Source organism: Mirounga leonina, unplaced genomic scaffold, assembly GCF_011800145.1.
Source record: "Mirounga leonina isolate KUSES-001 unplaced genomic scaffold, KU_Mleo_1.0 Mir_125, whole genome shotgun sequence".
In the NCBI taxonomy this organism is placed as follows: Eukaryota; Metazoa; Chordata; class Mammalia; order Carnivora; family Phocidae; genus Mirounga; species Mirounga leonina.
Window position 1 is genome coordinate 79,546,228 of NW_023270305.1, and position 14,314 is coordinate 79,560,541.

General features: G+C 46.7%; 1 protein-coding gene across 6 annotated transcripts in view; it reads right to left on the reverse strand.

Annotated features, from left to right (window-relative positions):
* The window catches only part of EDAR (ectodysplasin A receptor), a 107,461-nt gene extending 93,171 nt beyond the window's left edge, over positions 1 to 14,290 (reverse strand). For 2 of the 6 annotated variants that reach the window (XM_035001922.1, XM_035001926.1), the window contains exon 1: positions 13,902 to 14,290. The gene's annotated coding sequence lies outside the window, so the exon portion shown is untranslated. Of the gene's footprint in view, positions 1 to 59; positions 151 to 13,901 lie in introns of those variants that run through there. The other 4 variants (XM_035001928.1, XM_035001929.1, XM_035001923.1 and 1 more) reach the window with 4 other exon arrangements.
* Positions 14,291 to 14,314: the final 24 nt, after the last annotated feature.

Consider the following 14,314-nt stretch of genomic DNA (forward strand, 5'->3'; position numbering starts at 1 on the left):
ACCCCATGTAATTCCATATATCTCTCTTATATATAAGTATAAAAGAGGACTTCAACCACCTCCATTTTGGCCTCAGTCTGTACTTTCCAGTTGATTAAGTTCTTCTTTCCAGCTTATCTCTTAACTCAGGCAAAAGATCCTGCGAGCAAAGCACCCCCCGATGGGAACTGGAACTCCCCCCTCAAGCAATAAGGACTGCCCTGAGCCAGCAAGATCCTCATGACTGATCCCCACAACAGTAATCGAACTGACCTTTACTTCCCACTTGCATGTAACCACCAACTTTGTCCCACATTTTCCTTACATAAACCTGGATGTATTTTTAGCACTTTGGGGACAGTCTTTAAGACATTAGTCAGCTGTCTTCCTGGTGCTGGCCTCACTGAAATAAATTCCTTTCTTGTTTCACCACCATTCCTCTCTCTGCCTTTGGATTTTGTCAGCAGTGAGTGGCCGAGCCTGGTCTGTTTGGGACTCCCCCACCAGGTGCTCTTCCATCCCTCTGGCCTGGTTATCGTAGATAATCAGGAAGACATCTGAAACACAAACATTTTGAAAGGACATTGCTTTCAGTGTTTGTCCATTATTTCTCATAAGTTAAATGATTAGGAACCCCTCCCTTCCCCCAAGCCCACCAACATGCAGGCGAACAGAACAGCAACTTGGGGCTGGATTTCTCTGTTCTCCCTTTCCATCTTGTCCTCTCTGTCCTGGATACATGCAAATTAATTCACACATGACAAAGTGAAAAGCTTAAGAGGGACACAGAGACTGAAACGATTGGGACTAGGGCAGGGAGGTTGAGCTAAACTGTATTTACTCAATTTACTTAACTAATGTCAATGGTTAATCCAGATAATGTAGGTTCCCAAATAAGAATTTTAACCTGAACGTTCAGGTTCAGTCGTTTATATGCCCACATGGAGCTCAAGCTGAGAGTTTGTGATAAATTGAAATCACTAAAAATTATTAAGTTAGGAACCTACAAAATGAAAAGGAAGTAAGTATTCTGGGCTAATCTTTTCTATTGTGTATAATTTTTACTTTTTAGCATGTTCATTTTGATAAGTGTGTTTGAGGATAGAGATTATCTTAGGTGCAAATTTTTTTCTAATGGAAATTAAATGGTGACTTTAAATTTACTAAAGAGAGAGGACACTGATATTGCCAAAACATAGGAAGAAAGGAGAAAAAATCAGAACAGGGGCCTAATATGAATGACGTAGCAAAAGCCCAGAAAAGTTTTTTTTTTCCTCTTTTGAAAAATCCAAAACATTATGCTATTAAGAAAGGTTGTAGATGGTTACACTTGAAATGCTCACAGTCATCGTACCCAAATGAAAAGGAGTATACAAATTAATTCAGCTGATTAAGAATGAAACAAGAGAGATTATTGCTTGTCTTCATCACTTAAAGCCCCAGAGCTTTGAAGATACGTGATTTTCTGTTTTGCACATTTTCTAAAAGACTGAGGCAGAAATAGCAAAAGCTTATCAATAGCATTTCTTTAAATAAGAACAGGAATCAAGAGTGCAGACCACGGTTGGGTGCCTGGGGTCTCTTGGGGCTGTGGAGAATGGAGTGTAATTTAGAACACGTGCTTGATATACACAGGGGAACCCTGCCCGGCCTGCTGTGCCCTTTCCCTGGGCGAGCGAGCACAGATGCAGCCGGGAGCCCAGCGCACCGCCAAGGCTCGCTGGTGGGGGCAGGTACCAGTTCTCAGCACGGTGGAACCTCTGCTCTGCAACTGCTCGCAGAGATTCAGTAGGACTTCCCTGCCTGTAGAAAACATTCATGATTTGGTGGGAATAATCTAGTAGATCAGATAATTAACCAGTGAGCGACACTGAGCCATATTCTGGTCATCACTGGGTCATGATCGTTGGGTAAGCTGGAAAGAAGACTCCTGATACCCACTCTTTCTGTTAGAACAGCATTCTTCCATGTCAGGCATCATTCAGCAAGTGCATGGTGCACCTCTAGGAGCCAGGCCCTACTCGAGGTGCTGGGATACCACAATGAGAGAGATAGTCAAAATCAAACTCTGGCCTCAAGAAAGCACCACAGAGGTGGAGAATAACCATAAAATACCATTTCTGGAGGTGATAAGTGGCAAGGGGGTGCAGGATGCTTGGGCTGTGTGGGTGGTGGTATTACCGTCTACTAGTGACAGTTTCCTGCTGTCTGACTACTGTCTGGGAAAGCAATCCACCAGACGGGGGTGCTGTTTTCCGGCAGCCCACCCCTAACCCTGAACTGCCTTTACCAATAACAAGTGGCCCCAGCAAGTAAACTTCTGGTTACCTACAAAGTTTATCTCAGAGTTCCTTCCAGGAAATTATTTTTCTCAAATCACAGGAAGTGTATGAGTGTTTCAAGAAATTTTGTATGCCCATGGTGGGTGCTCAGTAACGCTCATGAAGTTTTTCAGAATAAGATGACCATAGCTCTGTCTATGGCGTGGAATTTGCAGCTTCAACTCTGTCTTAGAACTAGAGCAGAACTGGAATCCTTTTCCTGGAGAACCCTGCCCCTGCCCTTGTGATGATGAGGACAGCAGAGTCCTCGGGCACGTCCCGGCCTCCCCTTTTTCTAGAAAAGGCAAGATCCCAGCTCTGCTAGGAGTCAACGCACCTGTTCTGCCCTCCTGAGAGCATGGGCCAGCTAGTTTTTAAAGCTCCTTGCTGCCTGTGCTTATTATAGCTCTATAAGCAGAAGAAACAGGAATATAAATACTTGTGACTTAAACTCTTACAATGTCTTCCCCAAAGTGTAAACCCTGTGGAGGACCTTGGTTTGCAAACAGATGTTCAAAATATCAGAATGGAGTTCAGTGGTACAAAGGAGGCAAGCCAGCAGGAGAGTGAGCACATGTGAGGGTGGTGCTTTGGCTGATAAAGGGGTCAGGACTGGTTGTTCTGAGAGGAAGGAGGGAGTCTTGCCGAGTAAGGGAGGAAAGGTCTTTTGGGTAGAAAGAAGAGCTTGTGCAAAGACTCTGACTGGAAAAGAGCCAAGCACACCAAGGAGCCCAAGAGAGGAGCCATGTGGCCAAAAGCAGGGAGCTGGTCCGAGTAGGTGGAGCTGGACTCGGGAAGGGCAGTAGAGACCATAGCCCAGTAAAGGGGTTTGGATTTTATTCCAAGTATATCATGATTTGAATATAATGCAATCTTATTTCAGAGCAGGCTTCTATCCCTAGTGTCAAAAAGAAATCCACAGCCCCAAATGGAGTCACTTATGCTGGGCCTTGTTACCCAACTGAGGCTCAATACCTAACCTAATTGCAATTTCAACCTCCCCCAGAGAAACAGTCTGATCAGTCAGGAATTTTCTGGTCAGCACCAATGAGATAATCTGTCACATGGGCTTTATCCATCCCCCCAAAGGAAGATGAAGTCATCTGCATGATAAGACCCCATGCTCTTCCCCTTCAGGGAAAGTGACCTTGCCTGGAACAGTCCTTTCTTTTCTTTTGTTGATACCATCTTGCCACACCCTCCTTCCTAAAAAAACCGGCTATTTTGTACAACTCCTGGGGTTACTTCTCTACTGCTAGATGGGATGCTGCCCTTCATGAATAGCTTAATAAAGCCAATTAGATCTTCAAATTTACTCCACTGAATTTTGTCATTGTTGTTTTAACCCCAGCAAAGTGAGGAAGGAGAGAGACAGAGTCTGGGGGCAGGGGCGGCAGGGGGTGGGCATGTGCACATGCTGGGCCCCGGGTCTTCTATAAACCAGTCCTGGGGGATGAAGGGCTGAGTGAGTGGTTAGCAGTGATTAGAGTGGCTGAGTGATCTGTCCTCCCCCAGCACAAAATAAGAGGGGACAACTCCAGGTCAGAGGCAGAGTAAACAAGCCGGGCTTCCAACTGATTTTATCTCTTCAGAGAATGATATTCTGCATTCAGTTCCTTAACTAACTTTGCCATACTCAACACCCTGCTGCTAATTAAAGAAATAAAAGTCTGGCTTTCCTTTACTATGTGTTTGCCCAAGATTCCTACCCTGGACACTGTTTAAGATAAAGGTCACCTAGGTTTGGAACACTCAGCTGTCAGTAATGAGTCTGGTCACACAGAGAGAGTACCATCATGAACCTTCTGCTGAACCCTCAACACTCCCTGTTTCTGCTCCTGGGTGGCCGCTCCCTGCCTTGGTTATATAAGCAGTAAAAGTATAATTGAAATTGATCCTCACCAAGAATGACTTTGGGAGCTTGAACAGTGCAAAGGTTCAAAATACTAAATCTTTTTTATGACCCGTAATATTGTCATTTAGCTCAACAGTACAGATCAGTACATTTTTCTAATAAAAGAAAACCACAAGAGTATTATAAAACCTATTTGCACTGTACCAGAAAAATTAAAGGGGATCGGAACTGAGTTTGGGAATATGGAATATTGATGTCTTCATTTAAAAAATCAACATGTTCATTCTTCCAATAGACAAGTTCATATTTCTACCCTAATTCATGGCATTGAGGTTAGTGAGTGGTTCATGAGATTATCAGTCTATTATCAGTGGATGCTCACAGCAGGGGAATAGGAGTCCATAATAAAAACATGTAAAATTATCTGTTCATTGGGTTATATTTAATAAAATTTATTAATGGAACTTTATTACGTTTATGGTAATGTTTTGCAGGTGATCTGTGAGGCAGATTAGTTTATGAGGGCTAATGTGTTCCTGGGCGACATGTGATTTTACGGAGTATTTAGTATGTCTGTACTTGTCACCTACCACTGATAGGAGCTCACTGTCCTCAAAAGCTGTGGTTGGTGAAAAAAACCAGAATGGGGACAAAACAGTTTTTTAATCGGAATTCAGCCCGGCTGGCAGATCTGCTCCCTGCCACCCGCTACCTGTTTCCCATCTCATTAGGACCTTCCTGGACTGCTCAGGGCTACATGCCTGGCTCAGCGGCTGCAGTCCCCAGCTTCCCTGGCAGCTAGGCGTAGCCCCAAGCTTCAAGACTACCCACGGGGTCATCGCCGAGGTGCGTGACTGCCAAAAAGGCTGCGTAAGAGGCTTTTTCCTCTGGGAGGAGAGCTGTTGTGCCCTCTTCCGCTTAACTCCTAGCTGCCACTCAGTGAATGTGACAACTGGTATAACAGGGCAGAGCAAGAGTACAGGAGGAGCTCTGGCCCCTCGGCGGAGTGGTCATGTCAGCCTTGAACTACTGATCTCACTGATGGGAAGGAGTAGCCCTTGAGTCTTTTAGCCACTGTGCTCAGGCCTCTGTCACTAGAAACCTAAATAATGTGCACGATGTCTCTCTCTCTCATTATGAAAAATCAGGATACAAAGTAGTTTTTTCTAGATAACCAAGGTCTAAGAAAGTCTGTTCTATGACAATCTTAGATTTCATATGGGTTGTACTAGGGTATCACTCAGAGTACAAAATGACTCTCCAAGGAACCGAATGCTGGTTAACTGATCTAAAGAGCGAGAGCCCCCCCGCTGCCTGACTGTGGTCCTCAAGGGGGACAGAGACTCCAGCCCAGGGAGTAGCCAGAGATGCCCAGCTGCAGCTTCTGACCCAGTCTGAACCCAGCAGGTGGTGGGCCAGGTCTGGTCCCACTCTAAGCCACACACACTGGGGATCTTTACACCCCAGATGCAGGGATATGGGTGTAAGTTCAACACGGTTTCTTACCATCCCAAATGGGACTAGACAACAAGCCTCTCCACTCCTTCAAGGGGCCCAACAATTTCCAACCATGCTCATTGGAGCCGCTTGAAGTATAAGAAAGATTCCAGATGGGTGAGCAGCTTTTAGGACACTGGCCTCATTAATTGTATCGGTGGGTTCTCTGAAGTGGGAATAGACACCCCGGAGGTGATCAAGGCAATTCACTGGGTGGGGCCAGAACATTAAAACTTCCACTTACATTGATATTCAGTGTCTAAAATACAAGAAACAGTATGTTATTCATATCGAATCTAGGGATGTGCTTCTCCTACTTGGAGTTCTTTTACATGGTAAAAACAGAGTTAATCAGACCACACCAGAAGGCTGCCAAAATGTTTTTAGATTTTCAAGAAGAGTTTCTGAAGCATAAGTTAACTTTCAGTATTGTTAACCATCTTCATTTGCTCTCTTCCTTTCCTGCCCACAAGCATGGTCTGGTCTTAGTCATCTTCCCTACCGGGAACAGTCTGTGGAGGCCAAGCGATGCTGACCAGAAATCTTTGTGGTATAATGCAATGATAGCTTATTTCTTGCTCACGTCCCATTCTGATGTGGGTCTGGTGGCTCTTCTAGATGGTTCTCCTATAAGAAGTGACTCAGAAATCCAAGCTCCTTCCATCCTGTGGCCCCACCATCCTGGAGTCCTTCACCCCAGGACAGACAGGGGAAGGAAAGCGTGGATGAGCATGCTAGAATGTTTCGGGAGCAAGGCCTGGCAGTGGAGCATGTCACTTCGACAGGCTAAAACCCCACCATACGTGCCCAGGCTGACTGTAACTGAGGCTGGGAAATGTAGTGTCCTTGCGAGTCCAGGGAGAAAAAATGGGATCTGTGCACGTACAACCAGTCTCTGTTGCAAGACAGCTTCTTTCACCAAAATGTATCCAACTTCTGTCTGTTCCTCCCGATCTGCTTCTAATTAGCTGGTCTGAAAAAAGGTGACTTAATATGAATATAAAGGATTATGGTTGCTAATGGTTTAGAAACAACCAGAGAACAGATTGCACGTTCAACAAGGCTATCTAACACTGATGTAAAGAGGCAGGGCGGCTGGCTGGAGGCTCTGGCCCAGAGTCTGAAGGTCTTGTTTTGAGAGCCTGCTCTTCCTCACTGGCTGCTCACCCTCAGCAGGTCTCAGTGTGCACACCTGAGAACGACTGTTGCCTCTCACAAGGTTGTACTGAATTTCACAATGAAGGGGTTGTGTATGTTTTTTTGCCAGAACTTGGTGCTCTCCTTACATTCTGAAATTATTCTTGCCTAGGTCACCAGGGACCTCCTAATTGCCAAAGCCAACAGATGCCTTTTAGTTTTTATTCTCCTGGAGCTTCTTACCACGTTGCAACTGAGACCATCGATCACTTCTTTCCGATGAAATCCAACTCCTTTGCATTCTGTAACCCCTTGGGGTCTCTCTTTCTGTCTCTGATGGGTGATTCTTGGTCTTCTGCAGACAATTCATCCTCCCCTGCCCTCAGATGGTGGTGTTTCAGGGCCCCAGTCCCAGCCTGGGTCTCTCCCAGAGTCACTGTTTCAGCATCTACATGCAGGCTGATGACTCTGCCATCTGTGTTTTTAGTCCAGACCTCATCCTTTCAGCTTCAATTCTTGTAGCCAATTGAGTGTAAAATATCGTGCTGTGAAGTCTCACAGATGCTGGAACTGGGCATAGCCAACACAAACCCCTCATCCTTCCCCAAACCTGCTCCGCTGCCGTATTCCCTAGCTCAGCTGGGACCAACACTAAGCCTCCTAAGGGGAGCCTGTGGGATCATTCTTAGCGTCGTCTTTCTTAGTCCCCAAATCTTGCCAGTTTCACCTCCTAGATATTTTTCAAATCTACTCCCTCTATTCCATTCCAACTGTTTTTGCCCTAGTTCAGGTTCTCATGATGTCCTATCAGGATTATAACATCCTTCTGTTTTTCCTGCCTCTGACTTTTTCTTCTCAATCCAGCCTCCATGAGACTCTAAAACTCAAATCCTGAGCCCCAGGCTACTGTCCTTAGTAAACGAATGGGGAAGGTACCTGCTCATCAACCTCTGCCAACTGTTGCTGAAATGCAGGTCCACAGAATTCCACAAGAAGCTCAAAAAACAAAACACAAACAGAAATAGCCTCATAACTGTTGGCTACCAGAGCCGGGGGGGTGGGGGAGGGCTGGAGGCGAGGCGAAATTGGTGAATGGAATTAAGAGGTACAAACTTCCAGTTATAAAATAAATAAGTCACAGGGATGAAATGTGCAACATAGTCAATAATATTGTAATAACTTTGTATGGTGACATATGATAACTAGACTTATGGGGATAGTTTCATAATGTATAAAAATATCAAATCACTATGATATACACCTGAAAAAATAGGATATTGAATATTTCAATTAAAAAAGATACTAAAAATCTGAACTTTAAAAAACATGAAATCTTCTCATGCTTTTTTTTTTTTTAAGATTTTATTTATTTTTTAACAGAGAGAGAAACAGCGAGAGAGGGAACACAAGCAGGGAGAGTGGGAGAGGGAGAAGCAGGCTTCCCGCTGAGCAGGGAGCCCGATGTGGGACTCGATCCCAGGACCCTGGGATCATGACCTGAGCCGAAGGCAGACGCTTAACGACTGAGCCACCCAGGTGCCCTGAAATCTTCTCATTCTTAAATATTGGCTATTAATATGTGTGGCCCAAATAAACATACACAAAAATCCCTGGCCTGGATTAGGCCCCCAGGCAGCCAGGTGGTACCCTCTGTACTGAAGGCTGAGGGCCGAGTCTGTGCCCTCTGCAACCAGACCCTGGTTCCGCATTAGTCTCATGGTTCCCCAAGCCTGCTTTGAACATCAGACTCTCCTAGCAACTGAAGGTTTACGGTCTCAAGCCATTCTGTTTTTCTGAAATGATTTTTGCAAGTAAGTTCACCCATTTCATATTCTTGCTGTCCAAATGACCAAAGAATTTAAAATTTTTATTGGAATAAAAATGTAGTTGTCTGGAGAGGGCTTGGTGCTAGACAGAGCTGTCCTTTTCCCAGCACAGATTCTAAGTTGCTTAACCTCTGTAAACCTTGGTTTCCTCATCTGTAATTAGTGATAATAATAGCGTCTACTCCACAGGGTTTTTGTGAGTGTTCTGTTATATGCACAGGCTGAGCCTGGAACTTGGTATAACTGTCATGTGATGTTACCTACTATTCCCATTAATTAGAAATTAACCATCTCTTTCAAACTACCCAATTCATTCTATAAAATTACCTTTGGCTATAACTAAGGTGACTTATGGATTCAGCAGCCACCTGCAGCTCAGGACTAAAGGAACCGCTCTATTTTAGGTGGATTACCAAGATGACTTTCCATATTGTTAACTGAGCAGGGAGACCCTGTTCTTGATCAAATATTAAGTACTTGCTTTATTTTGAGATGAGGCCACTAACTGACTTTTAATCTTTTAGTACAAAAGCTTACCAGTCTTTGATATGGTGGTGACACATGGAGATTCTTGGTCAGGCTAGTGGCAAAAAGCATAAACTGTGTAATGTGCACTTTTCAGTTCTTATGTTTTGTAAAAGTTTGTGAAATCTCCTTGCAGAAGGTAAAGATTGAATAATTAAAAAAAAATTCCCATTTTACTTTTACAAAAATGTGGTAGGGGTCACAGAGACAAATGAAGACACTCTGGATGTGTGACCTTCCATCAGTGGCAGAGGTCAAGGGCTTACTTGAGTTTGGGGTTGTAAGAGGTGCAGGTTTCATCAGAGCAATGTTTCTAACTTGCCCACGTGGATTTCAGTCCCATCCTATGCTCATTTGTCTGGGCCACTGCCTTACATGTGTCCTAGTTAAGTAATTGCCTGCACCCAAAGGCAACCTAGAGGTTTTAGACAAACCTATGTGTGTCCTATACCAAAACCGGCAACAGGAACAACTTCCAGGAGCATGAAGCTATCGTGCACAAGTTTAGCAAAGTATTGGCAGGGCCAGAATGCCTGTTGCAAAAAATTCTGATCTATCAAGAATTGCCAGGGTCAGGGCAGAAAATGGTGTGAGAGATGAGGAGGCAAGCAAGCAAACCACATATTTGATGTAGAAAGCTCATGAGCCAAAGGAGAGATGCAAATCGAGTCCTACGAAAGCACAAGCAGAACCCGTTTCTCCCACTTGGAAACTGGGGATGGTTTCACGGAGAAGGGGCACAGGAGTCAGCTTTCAAGGAGACGGTACCATGATGATGATGGTGGTGGTGCTAACAATGTGTCCAGCATTACTGAGTGCTTCCCACGTCCAGGCACTAAATGCTTTGCATGGCTAAGTAATCCTCGTAACAATGCCTGTCACCCCATTTCACAGGTGAGAAAACTGAGGCCCAGAGACAGGGCATAACCCACCCCCGGCAACCAGAACTGTGGGTTGGAGCTCCGAACGCCTTCAGTGTGCTGCCACAAGGCCCAGCAGAAGGGGCTGTGCTCTACTCGCTGCGGGTCTCTGAGGACAGGGTCCTTTTGCCAACGGAGGAGGAATGTGTAGTCAGGAGAAGACTCAGCGTTGCTGGTTTTCTGTCTGGTTCTGATGAATTCCTCATTACCAGCAAACGTGCTCAGCAGTCCCACTGCTTCTTGAGCGGTCTGTGTGAGAACGCACAGAGGAGCTGGTTGTGCCCTGAGCGTGCAAGTGCAAGCGCTCACAGCCAGCCCAGGAACCAGTCCCAGCAACGCTGAGCCCCCATGGCACAGTCTCTGGCACCAGGGGACAATCGCAGAAAGAACCAGTCCTTGGGCTCCAGCCCCCTGAGTGCTCAGTGCTGGGGAGACGGCTTGTTTGAGACAGAGCTGGGGTCAGAGAAGGGGCAGGGAAGCTTGACACAAGAAGAGGCAAGCCCAGGCCTGCCTCTCAGGAGGTTGGAAGCAGCCTGCCACGGGGGCCGGTCCAGCCTCCTGCCTGCCCTGGACAGGCCTCTCTTCCACCAGGCTGCTGGTGAAGGGATGCGCAGGAGGGATGGGCTGGAAAGGGAGGGACAGGGGACCCTCCCACAGAACCTGTGAAGGTGGACGTGCCAGGCCCTGCAGCAGCTATACCGACATGCCGCTTGTGGCCCCCGTCTCAAGGAGTCCGCATGTCCCCTGGGCTCCCTTTCGGAAAGGAGACACACTGAATCAGCTCTAAATTCTTTACCCTATCACTTCCACGAGAGCCTCTTTTTATGAGTTTCTGATGAAGCTTTTAACACAGCCAGGAAAGTAGCTCTCTCCATCCAGAGCATGACGGTGACTGTTGCCGTCATACACCCCCCCGGCCCCCACCTTCTTCTGTTCCTGTCCCCAGGGGATGCTCCCAGGAGGCCAACTCCCCCAGGAGGCTGCCAGATGAGAACCTGGCCTCCTAGCCCATGACTTATTTCTTCTGGAATGGTGCCTTCAGCCAGCTGCCCGTCGCTGGACGCCTCACGCCTCCAGAGCTGGGATTCCAGTTCCCAGACTGCTGGGCTCTTAAGGGTTAAAGTGAAGGGCCCCACAATGCTTCTCTCTGTCTGACACATCCCCTGTCCCTTGGACCTCCACATTTAAGAACTTCAGTGGCTCCTGACTGCCCATGGGATCACATCCCAAGCCACTGCTTTAGTTATGAAGCCTTAGTACATGAAGCCCTCCACAGCCTGACCCAGCTGTTCTCTCTAACCTCACTCAGAGCCACCCTGCTCCTTGTCACCCTTCACTGGGCAGAGACCCCCAAAGCTCAAGAATAGGCACTGATCATGTTCTAAATACAGGGCCCGACACTTGGGCTTTTTGGCGGAATAAATAAAAATCCTTCATTCTGGTCATACTAACATACTCACAGTTTGCAGAAATCTGTGTCATGCTGTGCCCCAACACTGTCACCTCTGCTCTGAATGCCCTCACCCATTTTCACCCATGAAGCCCATACTCCACGATGCCCCCTTTTTTAAAATTCTTTTTTTTAAAGATTTTATTTATTTACTTGACAGAGAGAGATAGTGAGAGCAGGAACACAAGCAGGGGGAGTGGGAGAGGGAGAAGCAGGCTTCCCGCTGAGCAGGGAGCCCGACACAGGACTCGATCCCAGGACGCTGGGATCATGACCTGAGCTGAAAGCAGACGCTTAACGACTGAGACACCCAGGCGCCCCTCCACGGTGCCCCTTTACCGAAGGCTTTCCAGATACCGGGGAATGTATTCACTTGCCTGTCTTCCTCACCAGCTGTTGGCTCCTTAAGGACAAAGAACAAGTCTTCTTGCGCTTAGCATAGCACCTGGTACATGGTAGCAATTTTTCAATAAATTGCCAAAAGTATGAATGGGTAACTGATAGGTGGTGTGGTCATCTCCTCTAATGTTCTCATTTTGAGTAAGAGTAAACTCAACTAGCTCTATTCCACATGTGGGAATAAAACTGTGCTTGCAAGGGATATTGGAAGATAGCTCTCTGGGCATGGTCACAGTGGTGCAAACAAAACAAAACAAAACAGCAGAGCTGTTTGCTTGGCTCTTGGTCTGCCTGAACTGGAATGGTCGGTCATTCCTTACTGCCTCGCAGAGCCGCGAGGTCTCCTGGGTTCTTTGAGAGGCAGACATTCTAGTCTCGGTTAGTTGACATCAAAGATGGCTGACAGTCATGAGGGAAGTGAGATGGCTGACGAGAAAACCAACAGGAGATAAGTTTTCCCCATCTTGTTTGTTCTGAAAAGAATGTTGATGTCTGCACATTTTTGTAATGGAATATCAAATCACTTTGGTAAAAAGGCTGCAAGCCCAGGGGACTTGGTCTTTTATGGGAACAGCCCGCGGGAATCTCTTTGTAAACCAAGTTCCCCAAGTTGTGGGAATGACACTGGGACCCCCCCATAGCCCATGATCACCTGCCCTGAGGGTAATGGTGAGGGTGGGATCTGGGCTCAAGGAGGCTGTTGCTTCTTTCCCATAGTTCAGAGGTTCTCAAAAGAATGGTCCTGGACCAAACAGCATGAGCATCATCAAGAGTGTTAGAAATGCATTGTCAAGCTCTCCTCTACCTCCAGAAGCAGAGACTCTGAGGTGGGCCCAGTAAGCTAAGTGTTAATGAATGTTCCAGATGGTTTCCATGCTTGCTCAGGCTTAGGAAGAACTGTCATTGTCCAATCCTCTCTGGGCATGGCTCTGGGGGCTAGGAGTGGCTTCCACTCCTGAGGAAGGCACAGTGGGGAGTGAGGAGACGGTGGAATGAAGGGTCCTTCCTGGGTCTCTTCTCTCTCTCCAGTCTCTCCCTTGGGTTAATCCACAACCTGGTTCCAGCTCTGACCTCCTTAGAGAGAACCTCTCATCTCCAATTTCTTTCCTTACTTCTTCCTTGAGTTTTTTTTCTCCCTACTAGTCATTTCAATCTGCAGAGTCTACTATAGCTTCAAATCTGGAACATCTAAAACAAAACTCACCATTCTCTCCCACTTTAAGTAATCTCATTTCCTTTGGTCATTATTCCCTCCCTCCCTCTCACAATTATTTACCAAGGGCCTCCTATGGCCAAGCCTTGTGCTGGGAGAGCCTCTAGTTTACAAGCAATCATGGATTCTCACTGTCTTCCACAGACCCCCATGTGACAGGTTTAATATAATTTCTTGCCCCTTGTTTTCCTGGCTTCAAATCCACTCAAGACCCTCTTGTTCCCAACCCAATTCAGGAAATATTTATTAGATACCTAGAACCTGGAATGCACTGTGCCAGCCCCCACCGGGACAAAGAGCAGAATTAATACAGGCCTCGCCCTTGAATAATTGGTTTCTTGAATCGTTAGAGGATTAATAATTCTTTCTCCTCCAGGTCTTCTCAGTAATCCAGTTTGTATACTATTATTGGACTAATTGCCCTAAACTGATCATTTCAAGCCCCTACTCATAAGTTTTCCCTGATGTGCTTCCTGTGTTGCACAGAAGATCAGGTCCAAATTACTTAGCTTCAGTGCAGACCTTCTACAGCCTGGACCTCTAGAAATCAGTTTTCCAGTACTCCCCAAACTCTCCCTCCAAACTCTCAGGGGCATTGCCATCGACTGTCCTTTGATTGCCCCATCCTTCTGCCGGGTATGCCATCTTTCCCCACCCAGCCTGCAGAAGCACTTTCTATTTCGTCACCTCTCTGAAACTTCTTGGACAGTCACAGCCTGAAATGCTTTCTTCCCCCTTTTTTTGGCCCTGAACACATACTGACCTTTGGTATAAATTACCTTTTTATATGTACTCATGTCCCGCAGGGTTCAAAAGCAGCTCTTATACAAGCGTTCGTTGTACCTCCCAGAACCCAGGTTCCATACGGCAATAGTCTGCCTGAGCACCGGGTCACCCGCTGCATGCCTCTGCTTACTCCGTGCTCTCTCGCAGCCATTATCCCCATGTTTTCCACCCAAGACAGCTGTACTGACCCCAAGCGTCAGCAGCTGACTCTTTCTCGTCACCATCCAACAGATCGGCTCCCGGCTGCTCCTGGTCATTCTGGGTGCAGGCTCATTCCGACGTGTCCCACTTCAGGGGCTTCAGAGCAGTGGGCTGCCCACGCACCTAGCTCAGCACAGAAGAAAGCATGTAGAGGTCACGTGAGCAGGTCCCGGGGTCCCGGGCGGGTCCCACCCCACCCTCAGGC